Here is a 14,557-nt window from a genome sequence, read left to right as displayed (position 1 = left end):
AACCCCAGGAGTTTATGGAAACGGCTTGGATTCCACCCCCCCACCCCCACCCCCAATGAAGCACTCCTTGGAGAACAGCAGCTCCAAGGGCTGCAGCTCAGGGCTGCTGAGGCTGAGGGAAATGGGGGCTCAGCCACAAAGCCAGGCAGGGGGCCTGGGACAGAGGCAGCTCTGGGCAGAAGATGAAAAACAGACACCTAACCACGGGAGGCCAGGATCAGATGCAGGAACCGGTGCCCTCCGGCCCCCCACTATTGGCGGCTTAGTTTCATCCCCCCCCCCCCCCCCCGCACCTGGCGCCTCCTTTGCTCCTCCCCGCTCCTCCCCCCACTTCACCTTGCTCAGAGGGCCCTGCCCTGAGCAGCTGTCTCTGAACACACTCTCGCGGGGCAGCTGGGACAGACAGGCGGGCTCTTCCTGGACAGCACAAATATTATAGCTTAGAGCCGAAGCCGGCACACTGCGGCTCTCGAGCCACACGCGGCTCTTTGGCCCCTTGAGTGTGGCTCTTCCACAGAATACCACGACCTGGGCAAGGTCGTGGTATTAGAAGAAGTTTAGGTTAGAAGTTTAGGTTTAAAAAATGTGGCTCTCCAAAGACATTTCAATCATTGTACTATTGATATTTATTTGGCTCTGCTGACTGATGAGTTTGCCGACCACTGGCTTAGACCACCCGGCAAGAGGGGCTGCGTGGGAAGGTATGCGACGCCCCAGAGATTGAAGCTGGAAGGACCCAGGGGAACCCAGAGCTCAAGCCTCCCTGACTCCCTGAATTTTAGAGATGAAGATCCTGAGCCCAGAGAGGGACACGGACTTGCCCAAGGTCACATAGCCATGGGCCCCGCCCTCCCCCAGGCTGCTTTCTAAGACTCATTCAGTCAACCACCACCTCTGAGCACATCCTCTGAGGCTGGACTCCCCTCAGGTGCCTAGGGGATGCCCTGATGGAACTGAACTCCGCCCCAGAGACTAGCAAGCTCCGGGGCTCCCCATCCTTCGGCTGCTCGCCCCCTCCGCCCCCCGACTCTTTCCTGTGTTGTTAAAGGCAGAGGTCTACCTTTGCCATCACCAAGGAAGACTCAATGCAGAGAGGAAGGAGACGGGAGAGAGAGAGTGAGGGACCGGGGCAGGTCGAGAGAGGAGCCCTGTCCGGGAGCCTGGGCCTGCCGCGGGCCCCTGAGACTGACAGGCTCAGCTATGCCTGCTTCTCCTCCTACTTCTCCTTAGAAAGTAGACACCGAGGGGAAAACGGGAGAGAGCACTGGAAAGGGAAAGAAAATAGAAAACGCCCAGGATCCCTCCGGAAACGATGAGCCATCCCATCTGCCCGGCCCTTCTCTTCCTCTGTCCAAACACGGGGTCCGTCCCCCCGCCCCGCCCCACCCCCCCTGCTCCATTTCACCGAGCTCGAGAAGGTCAACATTCCTCTCCATGGAACATTCTTCCAGCCCCACCTTCCCTCAGGACCTGGGGCTGTCCGTGTGCCTGGCGTGCGTGACCTCACGCGCCCAGTTCCCTGCTGATGGCCCTCTTCTCGCTGAGAACGTTCCAGCAGCTGGGGGGACTCCCGGCAGCTCCGAGCTGGAGCCTGGGATGGAGCATCGGCCTGCAAACTGAAAGGTCCCAGGTTCAATTCAGGTCAAGGGCACATGCCTGGCTTGTGGGCTCAATCCCCAGTGGGCAAAGCGTTATGCAAAGGTTGGGAGGGGGCGTGGAGGGGGCCCTGCCCTCAGCTCTCCAGCAGTGACTGACTCCCAGGGCCTCTCACACGTGAAGGGATAAATGCAGATTCCTAGGCCCGCCCAGAAATTCTGGCTGGCTGAGTCCAAGTTCGGGCCCAGGAACCTGTATTCTTTTTTCTTTTCTTTTTTCTTTTTATTGATGCCAGAGAGGAAGGGAGAGAGAGAGATAGCAATATCCATGATGAGAGAGAATCACTGATCAGCTGCCTCCTGCAAGTTCCCCACTGGGGATTGAGCCCACAAGCCGGGCATGTGCCCTTGACCTGAATTGAACCTGGGACCTTTCAGTTTGCAGGCCGATGCTCCATCCACTGAGCCAAACGGGCTAGGGCAGAACCTGTAGACTGAGCGAGTCCCACCTCAGCCAATCCCAGGAGACCCGGATGCTGGGGACACCGCCCACTCAGGGATGCCGGGCTCTGGACAGGCTGCAGGGCTTCTACCCGGGTGAGCAGAGCGGTCCAGCGGCAGGTTCCTGGGCTCCATTCCCAGAGGTTCTGATTGGGGCCGGGGGCTCCCAGAGGTTCTGATTGGGGCCGGGGGCTCCCAGAGGTTCTGATTGGGGCCGGAGGCTCCCAGAGGTTCTGATTGGGGCTGGGGGTCCCAGAGGTTCTGATTTGGGTCACGGGCTCCCAGAGGTTCTGATTTGGGTCACGGGCTCCCAGAGGTTCTGACTGGGGCCGGGGGCTCCCAGAGGTTCTGATTTGGGCCGGGGGCTCCCAGAGGTTCTGATTTGGGCCGGGAGATCCCAGAGGTTCTGATTCGGGCTGGAAGATCACAGAGGTTCTGATTGGGGCTGGAAGATCCCAGAGGTTCTGACTGGGGCCGGGGGCTCCCAGAGGTTCTGATTGGGGCCGGGAGATCCCAGAGGTTCTGATTGGGGCTGGGGGATCCCAGAGGTTCTGATTGGGGCTGGGGGCTCCCAGAGGTTCTGATTGGGGCCGGGGGCTCCCAGAGGTTCTGATTGGGGCTGGGGGTCCCAGAGGTTCTGATTTGGGTCACGGGCTCCCAGAGGTTCTGATTTGGGTCACGGGCTCCCAGAGGTTCTGACTGGGGCCGGGGGCTCCCAGAGGTTCTGATTGGGGCCGGGGGCTCCCAGAGGTTCTGATTTGGGCCGGGAGATCCCAGAGGTTCTGATTCGGGCTGGAAGATCACAGAGGTTCTGATTGGGGCTGGGAGATCCCAGAGGTTCTGACTGGAGCCGGGGGCTCCCAGAGGTTCTGATTGGGGCCAGGAGATCCCAGAGGTTCTGATTGGGGCTGGGGGTCCCAGAGGTTCTGATTGGGGCTGGGGGCTCCCAGAGGTTCTGATTGGGGCTGGGGGATCCCAGAGGTTCTGATTGGGGCTGGGGGTCCCAGAGGTTCTGATTTGGGCCGGGAGATCCCAGAGGTTCTGATTGGGGCTGGGGCTCCCAGAGGTTCTGATTGGGGCCGGGGGCTCCCAGAGGTTCTGATTGGGGCTGGGGCTCCCAGAGGTTCTGATTGGGGCTGGGGGGTCCCAGAGGTTCTGATTGGGGCTGGGGCTCCCAGAGGTTCTGATTCGGGCCAGGGGGTCCCAGAGGTTCTGACTGGGGCTGGGGCTCGCAGAGGTTCTGATTCTCTAACCGTCCTCAGGAGTTGCTGCTGTGCTGGCTCACGGCCCACACTTGGGAGCATGGAACTCAATTCACGTGGGCACCATGGACAGGTGTGGGCAGGTGGACATTTGGGTGGATAATCAGCCAGAACCGAGTTAGCTCTCCCTGTGCCTAAAGCTCTGCCCAGGCACTCAAGGTGTGGCCTGGGAGCCATGTCACCGGGACCTGGCCTAGGCCGCCTGCCTGAGCAGATCGGCATTGGTACGTCCCCAGGTGACCTGTGTCCCCATTAAGAAGCACCAGGCTGCGTCCTTGACACACATCATCCTGCCCCCACACACACACACACACCCAGAGCAGCTCAACGACTCCTCCGAGGACTCAGGTGGGCACTGTAGCCGTGCAGCTGAAGGACAAGCCAGCAGGAGCTGCCACAGGAAGCCATGGTCCAGCCCAGAGCCCGAGACCTCCACCTGCCCCCCCACTACCCCCCTCCCGTCACAACACTCCCCAAAAGCCACTCCTCCTCCAGGTGGGCTCCAACGCGCCACTTCACTGAGATCCAGGAGGCAGGGGCTGGCCAGATGCCTCCCTCCCGGCCCAGGCCCACTCGTCCCGGGCACAGACAGGGCACAGGGCCTGGGGGTCGCGCCTCCGGAGCCCGAAGGCCCCTCGGATGCAGCGGGGGCAGGAAGTGAGAACCGGGAGCTGGGGCAGAGCCCCCGGAACCCGGTTGGTCGGGGGACATTCTTTCCTCGCAGCCAGACGCAGGCCTGCGCGCCCCCTGGAAGGAAGCGGAGAATGGCTGGGGCGGCCGGCCGGGCCGCCCCTTTCAACCTCCCAGCCGCTGCCACTTGCAATTACAACCTCGGAGGCGCCTATAATTTACACATCCCAGGACGCACCGCTCCAGCTGGTTTATGACAGAGCTCCTTGCCCCGCGGGGCTCAAACTTCTATCAAGTGCTGAGCAGATGGCGGGCTGCGTGCCCGGCTGAGCTGCCGCCGCCGGAAGCCTCTCAATGGGCTCACCTGCGGGAGGGAGGGGCCCAGAGACGGTCGAGGCAGGGCCAGCCACCAGCCAGCTATTAGACTGCGCAGCAAGCAGGCTGGCAGCAAGGGGCACCCCCCGCCGCCCGGCGTGACTGGGGCGGGTCAGGTGGGGGGAGAGGAGCCAGCGGTGTGCGCCTGGAAGCCAGCTGCCGAGGCCGCACAGGTGCGGGGTCCGAGGAAGTGGCCCCCAGCCTCAGGTGGGCCTGTGAATGGAGAATGACCGGCCCCCGGCTGTTCCTCTCAGCAACAGGGCCCTTCCTGTGGGGGTCCCTGTCCTCCCTGTGATTTTCGGGGTCTGCAGACCCGACACGAGGTGGGGGGCCGAGAAGGAAGATGCCCGAGAGCAGGGGCCAGACAGCGGGGGCTTGAGCCCCAGCCCGCCAGCCGCACGCATGTGACCCCCAGCAGGGTCCTTCCGTTCTCTGGACGGTCTTCTGCTCTAGAACCCGAATGCGTCCCTCGGCGGGGGGGTGGGCACCGCTGGGGCACAGAACCCAGAGCCCGGCGAGTGCCCACGGAGCAGGAGCTGTCACTACGCTTGGCGTTAGAGTTACTCCGCACCGCACGCCGAGGGCGAGCCCGGCGGAGAGGGACGCCGGGGAGAGCCTGCTGGTGCGGCTGTTACCTGGTGCCTGCCTGTCACCTGTCAGCCGTCCCCAGGGATCCCCGAGGGCCAGGTGGGAACTCTGCTGTGCCCAGCCGGGCGCTGAGCTGAGGGCCGGCGTGCTGGATGGACCCTGGGGAGCAGGGAAGGAGGGCAGGAGCTGGGGGTGGCAGGGCTGTCCTCTCTCCACAGTCGGGCCCCGGCCCAAGGAAGGTGCCAGCGGAAGGCCATTCATTTCAAAGGTCCGCGACCCGAACAACCTCTGAGAAAACCCCGGGGGAAGGAGACGCCACATGTGGCTGTTTCCTGGCCCTGGGGCCGGGGCTGACTGCGGCCTTCTCCTCGGACCCGGGACCTCAGGCCTCAGCGGGGGCTTTGTGCCCCACAGGCTGGTTCCCGTGGCCGCCAGCTAGGCCGCCTTGGCAGCGCTGGCCGGCCGGCTGCCCTGACCGGCGAGGACTTGAGAGGACGGCGGGGGTCTGGATTGGCCAAGGATGCCTGGCTGTGAGCACACGTCCTGACCCCTCCTGGCCATGCAGCACCGGACGCACAGGCCATCTTCCCACGGGCACAGGAGGGTCAGTGTCTCCGAAGAAAGACACTGGGTCCCCTCAAGGCCTCGGGGGAGGAAAAGGTGGACAAAGAGAAGGCAGCGAGGGGAAGAAGTGCCAAAAGGAAGGAGCCCAAAGGAGCTGGGGGGCAGGGCCGCCTCCGGGAGGGCCGGCAGGAAGGAAGGGGAAGATGCCAGAGGGCACTGCCAGCCTGAGGAGAGGCCAGAAGCCGGAGGGCGGGGGAGGCCCCGGCCTGCCCGGCGGGCGTGGTGCAGGGCTGCCTGGCTGCAGAGGCGACGTGGCCTCGGGAAAAGGGAGGGCCCTTAGCTCCGACCGGGTCCAAGAGCAGAGTCCCGGGAAGTCACCCCCGGGGTGAATAACACAGGTAACATGTACGGAGAGCCTGCGTGTTCCTGGCACTGGGCGGGACTTCCGGGTGGCGTCTCCCCTTTGGCCAGTACGCCACATCCCATTAGATCCCCGATTCACAGGCCAGGAAGCTGAGGCGCAGGGAGGTTAAGTGACTGGCCAAGCAGCCGTGGGCTCCGGCTTCGCTCCGTCTCTATGCTCAGGCCCCCCTTGCGGCCTCTCCAGGCCGGATTTAGAGAGGGAGAGCGACCCAGAAGAGGCTGCTCTAAGGGGCCCCAGGGGTCTGGTGCTGGAGGCACGGTCCCGAGTGGGTGGCTGGGGGCAGGTGGCACCTGGGCAGGACCGGCCCTGAGACTGGTAAGGCCACAGAGTCCCTCCGTGGCAGCCCCAGGGCGGCCGGACACAGCAGCGGGACGGCTGTCCAGGTGCGGGGCGAGGGCTGCGGCGGGCAGCCAGGGCGTGCGGAGGGCCTGCGTCATCCTGCCCGCACAAGGCGGGAACTTGGAAAGCGAAACAAAACGTCACTGAACAGCACAGCCCGGCCAGATTCCCAGCAGCCATGCCAGGCGGGCCTCACCCCCACCGGCGGTCTGTGACCTCTGCCCTCTTCTCCGGGGCCTGGGGGTGGGGATGGGGCCCCCGGCAGCAGGCGTCCTGCCCCCCAGGCCCAGCTCTGCCAGGAGCGCCCTCCGAGTGACGCTGATGAGAAAGCAGAGGCTCCCCAGCCGACGCCCTGGGAACCCTGCCACCGAGCGGCCTCAGCCTCCCTGCCCCCGCCTTCCGGAGCAGCCGCCGCGGCTCACCCTCCACCGGGCGGTCCACCGGGCGGTCCTGGCGCTCGGAGGGATGAGGGGTGTCCCGCGGCTGCGTGGTGAGCTGTCCTTCCTCACCGAACCGGCCCGGACCCACCTGGTCAGGCTGCCCAGGCGAGAGGGAGAGAGGTGTGAGGGGCCCACAACCCCAGCGGGCCCTCGCACACCCCCCACCCCCACCCCCCAGGCCCCAGAGCAGGAGGGACGGCCTCCAGGCACTGGCCAGCCAACAGGATACCTGGCTGGGGCCGGGCACTCACTCTAGGCACCTCCTGCCCAGGTCTGGGTGCAACAGGGTGGGTCCTTGAGTGTGTCCTTGCCACCTGGCAAGCCACGGGCCCACTGGCCGGCCTGGGCAGGTCGGGAGGCAGTGTGCGTGGGGGCGCTCCGGCCTGGGTTCAGGCGCCTGAGCTCTGGCATCTCCTACACAAGCAGCTCTATCCTCCATCAGCAGCGTCTCCCGCCCGCGCCCCTGGGAGCCCGGGCACAGGCAGTGCGGGGGGAGAACAGGCATCGCTGTTGCTGTTCCACAAACAGGGCCACCGAGGCACAGAGAGGGTGAGTGACTCCTCTGAGGTCGCCCAGCAGAACCAGGGCCGGAACCCGGGCCCAGCACTCTCCCCTGCCTCGCTGTCTCCCTGAAATCACCGTCCGGTGTGCGTGGGCACGCCTGGTCCCACAGCAAAGGAGGGAGGGCCCCTGCAAGGACCACACGTCAGGCCAGGATGGTGAAAGCTGGGCGACCACAGACATCCGGTGAACACACGGGCAGAGAGACGGGCAGAGCAGGGATACAGATCCGCACCCTCAACCTCCGGGCTGTGGGCTCCAAAGCCTGGTCCCCCCGCCCGGAGCCCAGTGCCTGGAGCTCCTTTCCCCACCTTGTCTGTCCAATGGGCTCGTGTGCCCCGCCTCCCGGTGGTTCCGAGGACTCAGGGAGCTAACGTATGGGCGGGGCCTGGCACGGCGCCTGGCACCGGTGTTCAGTGAGTGCTCTTTTGCCATATCGTTCCTCTTCCGTGAGGATGTGGCTGAGGGAGGGGGATGAGCCACCAGCGTTTAACAGCACACACCCCCTCGGGGACACGGGGGCTGTGCCCCCCAACCGTGTCAGAGAGGACAGCCCTGGCGGGCAGTGCGGGGCATCATGGGGAAAGGTGGGCCGTGTGGGGCCTGGAGGAGGCGCGGCTTGGGGAGGGGAGTTCAAACCCTGGCTCCCCACCTGCTCGCCTGTCGCTGGGCGGGTGGCTGGCCTCTGAGCTCCTGAGGGCCCGGGCTGGCGGCAGGGCTGGCGGCAGGGCTGCGGGCCTCCGCAGGGGCTGGGCCAGTTCCTCCACGTCCGCCACACGGAAACCTTGTCACTGCTGCGCTCTGTGTGGCCGAGCACAGCCTCCCGGAGGAGGCACTGGGGCCTCCCCAGATCCGCAGACCTGAGAGGGTTTGGCAGAAGCCGGGCGCAGGCCTCTGTCCGGGGCGTGGGGTGGGGGGCAGAGCGGCAGCCCGCAGAGCTCACGCCTCCCGCCTCCCCGCGGGAGCGGCCGTGTGCCGGGAGGTGCACGGTGGAGGGTACATAACGAAGGGACATCAATAATAGATTAACATCAGGAAGTCCGGGAACATCCATCATAAATTAATTAATGGCTCAGAAGAGGCAACGACAAGGGGCCTCTTCAGGCTGAACGCCTCACCTTACACAGCCCAGCCCCCGCTCCCGCAGCTCCGGGGGGAGGCGGCCGCTCCCCGAAGCAGGTGGAGACCTCCCTGTTCCCCGCCCACCCCCCACACTCCCACCCCCTAGGTCACCTACCCCCCAGCTCACCCACCTCCCACTCTCCCACCCCCCCACTCCCCCACCCCCAGCTTGTCCACCCCCCAGCTCCCCCACCCCCAGCTCACCCATCCCCCAGCTCACCCTCCCCCCAGCTTGCCCACCCCCCAGCTCCCCCACACCCAGCTCCCCCATCCCCAGCTCGCCCACCCACCAGCCCGCCCAACCCCCACTTTCCCACCCCCCAGCTCGGAGAAGGCGCAGGTGCTCAGAGGGTTTTGATCAAACCTCCCAGAATAGTCACCTCCTGGGCTGAACTCAGGTAGGCGGCGTTTCAAGGGGAGGAAAGGATCAAGGCCTGGGAGACGTGTGAGGACTCGGGGACCCTGGGCAGGTCCTTGGGGGCAGAATGGCCCCGCAGGCAGCACGAACCGCCTCCTGGGGGTGCCCGAGAGCCCCCACCCCACCCCCCGTCCCGGCCTGGACCGAGTGTGGGCACTGCATCCCGGTGGGGCTGCGAGGTGCTCCCCCGCTCAGGCCCTCCCTCCTGGCCCTGCCGCCCGCCCGCCTCTTACCGACCCAACCACAAATCTCATGGCTCCCACCGCACCCCATAACCATCCAAGCTGGTCTCTCCCCTTCCCTCCCAGGCCGGCTACTGCCCAGCGTCAAGCCCCCTCACCGCGCCTGCCCTAGCCGCCAGCCGGCCTGCCCCTCCTGCCCCCTGGCACCCCTGGCACCGTGCCCTCAGGACACTTCAGCGACCGCCCATGTTCTGCACAACCACATGGCCCTGCAGGCTGGCTCTCGGGGACCCAGCTCCAACCCCTGTGCAATCTTAGCTCTCACTGCTTCCATTTCCGCATCCAGACCACAAACGGTCGAGCCTGGCTGGCTTCCCCAGACCCCCTCCGTCTCCCTCCTCCCCACCACTGCTTCCAGGCCTCTACAGTCACCTGCACGGCACAGGCTGAGGGCATCTCCCCCGTCTCCCCCGAGCTCCCTCACCCCAGTCACCAGCCTCCTGTGACCTGCGGTGGCTCCGCCCCTGGAACTGCACCCAGACCGTGTGCCCTCCCCGCGTCTTCTCCACAGACTGTGCGCCCCGAGGGCGGGAGCTACACCTGATCGGCGCCGGAATGTTCCGTTTATCGCCATGGCCCCCACTGTACCGACCCTCAGCAGGTACCCACGAAATAGTTTCCTGCCTGGCTGGTGTGGCTCAGAGTATTGACCCAATGAACCAAGAGGTCACTGGTTTGATTCCCAGTCAGGGCACCTACCGGGTTTGTGAGTTCAATCCCCAGTAGGGGGCGTGCAGGAGGCATCCAAGCGATATTTCTCTCTCATGGATGTTTCTATCTCTCTATTCCTTTCTCTAAAAAATCAATAAAAACACTTCTTAGAAAAAAAAGAAGTATCCGAGTGGGACCATTCTGCTGACGGGTGTGCAAGATCCTGCCGGTGCCCAGGGCAGGGTGCAGGGAAGCTGCCCACATTGAGAAGGGGCAGGCACGCAGGTCACCGGGTCACTGCTTTTCTGCGGAAGTGACTCCAGCTGCTCCGCCAGGATCTCTGCACTCGCCGCGCACTGCTGATACAACCACCCTGTGGGAGGTGTTACTGTCCCATTTCACAGGTGAGGAAACTGAGGCGCAAAAAGGCACCGGGACTCAGATCGGGTCTGTTTGACTCCAGAATCCCACGTCGTAATGCCCGTGGGCTCCAATACTATCTGCTGTCACCCCGGGGAGCCTGTCCCCCGCTGAATTCCAGGGGGCGTGAGGAGGCGCATGGGGCAGGCACATGTGTAAGTGTATGTGTATGTGTACGTGTTTGAGAGCCACGAGGACATGAGGAAGCAGAACTCTTGGAGTGAAATCCGCCCTCCGCTCCCACCGCTCTCTCCTGCTTCTGCGAGCCCAGCAGCGCCCCCTCTGCACCCCCGCTGACACAGCAGCCCACCCGTCCCCACACCGCCAGGCGCTCCACACCCCGGCAGCCCTGGCCTCCCACAGACACTGACCGGCCCACGTGGCTTCACACACGTGCCAACCCGGGCAGCCCTTTGGCGGGCACAGCTCCACGCCTGCTCATCTCAACCACGATCTCGTGGGGGCGTGGACGTTCCCACCAACACCCTCTCCGGTGGCCCCACACCCCCCTCCATGTCAGCTTCCCGGACCCCCGCCCCCGCAGCCAGAAGGCCCCGGGGTCAGGCGGTTTCCGGGGTCCCCCTGGCCTGCACACACGCTCCCCTGTCCAGCCAGCCACGGCCAGGACCGCCGAGGAAAGAAGAAAATCAAGATAGATCGGCCTGACCACGGGGGAGTAACCACATCCTCCAGGCCCTGGGCTGGCGGTGCTGAGATTCATCTTCCGCTGACCACACGCTCCCTGATAGGTCCCCCGGCGCCACTTGTCCGGCCACAGGAGAGCAACGCCAGGATCTTCCAGGGAGAATGGGGCTCAGGTGGGGCGCCAGCCAGCAGGTGATGGAGCCCCGAGGCCCCCGTCTGGCCCCAGCAGGAGGGCGGGGTGGGGAGTGGCTTCCGCCCACAGGCGTGCCTCCAGCCCAGGCGGGCGGCGCGCTCAGCTCTGGCTCCGAGGCCTCTGTCCGGAGATGCCCGGTCCCCGGCATCCTGCAGCGGAGCAGCCGGGCACCAGCCGGGCGCCAGACGTAGGACCAGAGGAAGGAAAGACTGCCAGGAGCTGAGATAAGCAACTTCTGGAGAAACATGGCCTGGGAATGGGACTGAACCAGGTCTCAGCTTGAGAGCTGCTGGCCCGTGATGTCCTCCCCGCGGCACGGCCCCGCCCGGCACCCATGCACGATGGGGAGCAGTCACCGGCCGAGGCCCCGAGGACGCGGACTCAGGCTCCGCTCCGCTCTTGGGCACAGAGGGCCAGCTCCTCCTCTCTGAGCGGCCGCAGCCACCCCCCAGCTCTGCGGTGCAGGGTGTCAGCACCCCAGGCCGATGGCAAGTGGTGGCTGCAAAGGGTCCTGGCGCCCCAAACCATCAGGCTGAGCCACAGCTCAGAACAAACCGGCGGAGGCGTGGAATGGCTTCGGGTGTGAGCGCTGGCCATTCCCTGCAGGGCGGTCTGAAGCTTCCTCTCAGGGGCTTACCCTTAGGAGAGCCGTCCCGGCACGGATGGAAGCGCTGGCAGCTCCCGGGGAGGCAGAGAAAGGCGTGCGGGGCGCGTGCGGGACAGCTCGCAGCCCCACCACCCACAGGGGACCAAAAGCCAGCCTGGTGGGGCCGTGTGCCCGTCTGCCCCATGGCTGGATGCTGCGGGGCAGGCCCTCGGCCGTGGGGAGCATGCTTTGGACACGGCTGTAGGCCGAGGCAGACACCTCGGGGAATGCTCAGGAGGGGCTGAGATGACCAGGATTGCAGGGCAAACCTCCTGGCTGCGCGGGCCTGCAGGTCCGGTCTGCAGCCTGTTGGCAGGTGAGGGCCCTGCCGGCAGGAGGCTCTGCCATTGGCAGTCCCCCTCGGCTTCCGGGCCCGGGAAGGCCCTTCGGATGGCACTGGGCCACGCTGGGAACTCGTGCCCCACCTGTCGGCCCTCAAGGACCCCTCAGAGGGTGCGCCTCGCCCATGTGTCTGAGGGCGTCCCCCCAGGCTCTCCAGTCACCCTGCCACCGGGTCTCAGTCTCCCTCACGGGCCCACACAGCCCGAGCCCACGGGTGGCTCTGACCCACTTTGCGGGGCCCAGGCCACAGTCTCAGCGCTGCCGCTGCTCCCCACCCCCGCCCTCAAACCCCGAGTCAGAGGGAATGCTCAAGAGAAAACGCTCACTTCCAAGTCCCCCTCCCACGCAGGCACCCCAGATCCGTCAGCACAGACACCCCCAGGCCCCGCGTGGCCCCGGAAGGCCTCCCCCGGCCCCGCCACTCCCGAGGGACCCCCGGGGGCTGCCACCACGCTCGGGACTCGGCCGCCGACTCCCACCGTCCGCAGGTCCCGCTCCCCCTCGGAGCCTGTCCACGCAGGGCCTCTGATTCCCGAGACAAGTTCCCGACCCCCACGCTTCCTCCCCGCCACATCCTGCGCCTCCATCTCCCACCCGACAGGAACCCGATCCCCACGCAGCGCCCGCTGTTTGCGAAGGGTTTTCACGGGCGCCGTCCCCTCCTCCCACCCCCAGGGCCCCCCTGGGAGGTAACCCTCGGAGGCGAAGGCCCCCGCTCAAGGCCGCACCCCGAGACTGCGAGTCCAGTGTCCCGGCCCCAAGGGCCCTGGGCGGTGGCCCAGCTTCCATGAACCTCGGCAGCACCTCCGAGCACCCACCTCAGCGAGGGAGCCGCCTCCTGCCGCCCCAGTGCCCCACCCCCTCAGGATCATCTCTCTGGGTTCCTCCAGGCCTCCCCCAGACTCAGCCCAAGCTCGCCACATTTATCCTTCTCCCCGGTTCCACTTCCCCCGCGGATCCACGGAGACCTAGATTCCCTCCGCCCCCTAAGACTTCCCGGGGGGAGGAGGGCTGCGAGTCGCCCCTCGGTGAAGTACAACCCGGCGAGACCCTCCCCCGGGGCTGCCCGAAGGCCCTGGGGGCAGACACGGCGCCGGCCCGCGCCCAGGGCTACGGACGCATCTTTCCCACGTGGCCCCAGCGATGCTCCGGCCCCCTCGGTGTCGTCCAAGAAGACAGGCAGGTCCCAGACACCCGGGCGAACCATCAACCGAGGAGGCTGGGCCTGGGACCACAGGCAGATGGGTGCCACGCCCCTCCAGCCCTCAGCCCTGTATGTTTCCCGCTGTCCATGGACAGCGATCGCTGCCGAGGCCCCCTCCCTTCTTCCCCAAAGCTGGACCCAGATTCATGAGCCCCGGTTCCGGCCAGGACCCGGACAGACCTCTGCCTGGACCGCTATCAGGGACCTCTCGGGAGATGCATGTCCTGCTCGCTCTCTCTCTCCTTTTCTCCCTCTCCTCTCTCTCTCTCTCTCTCTCTCTCTCTCTCTCTCTCTCTCTCTCTCTCTCTCTCTCTCTCTCTCATCCATTATAAGGGACACCAGCCTTCGCCCAGGCATCTGCCTTCCCCATTGCAGTGTCCCCAGCAGGCATGAAGGGGCCTGGTGGGAGAGGCACTGCCCGTCTTCCTCCCCAGAGCGGGAGGACGGCTCCTGCCCTTCCCACCCACCGGGCTCTGAGGGCCACGGATTCTCCTGCCCAGGGCCGGGCAGCCCCCTGCACCGCGCTGTGCCAAGGCCCTTCCTCGCGGCCGCCAAGAGCTCCATGCTTCAAACCCAGGGTGCCATCTCTCCAGACCATGCCGAGGCCAGAGCCATCCACTCCCCAGCAACGGCAGCGCTTCCTCCTCCCCTGGCCAGGGGCACCCCAAGCGCCCTGAAATCAGCCCGCGTGCCATGCCCACCACCTACCTGCGCGCAGGGCAGCGCCGCCCCGCACCTGGGCGGCCACCATCGCGCCGGGGCGGCGGCGAGGCTCCTGACAGCTGTGCCCGGAAGACCACGCCGCCCGTGCCAGACCCGCGCTGCCCACGCCCGGGCCACGCGTGTCACCATCCCCACGCCGGCGCCGGGGGCTCCGCGGAGCCCACACCTGCCATGGGCGCGCGTGGCAGCCGCGCCTCCGCCCGCGGACCGGTCGGGCCGGCCGCCGCGCGCCCCGGCCACTGCGCCTCGGGCCACGCGGCTCGAACCGCGCCCGCCCGCCCGCCCGGGGCCCCCCTTACCTCCCGCCCTCCGCGGAGCTCGGCCCGCCGCCGCCGCCGCCTCCATCCTGGGCTCCCCGAGGCCCCGATTCACTAACGCCGCTTCCGCAGGGCGCCGGCGCCGGCGCGGAGGCCGCCTCCGCCCCCCGGGGGACACCGCGTCCTTTACGTAAACCCCACTCCGCCGCCAGCGGTGACCATGGCGACGACCGCGGGGCGGCAGCGCCCCCTGGTGGCAGGGAGGGGAGCGGCGCCGAGGCCGGAGCTGGTGCAGCCTTCCCCCCCTGCGCAGCCCGCCCTGCGCGTGGGGGCGGTGGGCGCCTGGCTCCCGCCCCGGCGCGGGCTCCGTGGGCGGCCGGGAGGGGCAGGACGGGCCGCGCTGCCTGCGGGGAAG

The 14,557-nt window shown here is 66.5% G+C and overlaps 1 protein-coding gene across 4 annotated transcripts in view; it reads right to left on the bottom strand.

Annotated features, from left to right (window-relative positions):
- Positions 1–14,325, bottom strand: part of DAGLA (diacylglycerol lipase alpha) — a 57,347-nt gene extending 43,022 nt beyond the window's left edge. For 2 of the 4 annotated variants that reach the window (XM_045574097.1, XM_036417336.2), the window contains exon 1: positions 14,185–14,325. The gene's annotated coding sequence lies outside the window, so the exon portion shown is untranslated. The remainder of the gene's footprint in view (positions 1–14,184) is intronic. The other 2 variants (XM_045574096.1, XM_045574095.1) reach the window with 2 other exon arrangements.
- Between the last annotated feature and the right edge of the window lie 232 nt (positions 14,326–14,557).

Source organism: Pipistrellus kuhlii, unplaced genomic scaffold (genome assembly GCF_014108245.1).
Source record: "Pipistrellus kuhlii isolate mPipKuh1 unplaced genomic scaffold, mPipKuh1.p scaffold_m20_p_59, whole genome shotgun sequence".
Taxonomy (NCBI): domain Eukaryota; kingdom Metazoa; phylum Chordata; class Mammalia; order Chiroptera; family Vespertilionidae; genus Pipistrellus; species Pipistrellus kuhlii.
The sequence above is the reverse complement of the archived record's forward strand: the minus strand, read 5'-3'. Positions and strand labels throughout refer to the sequence as shown.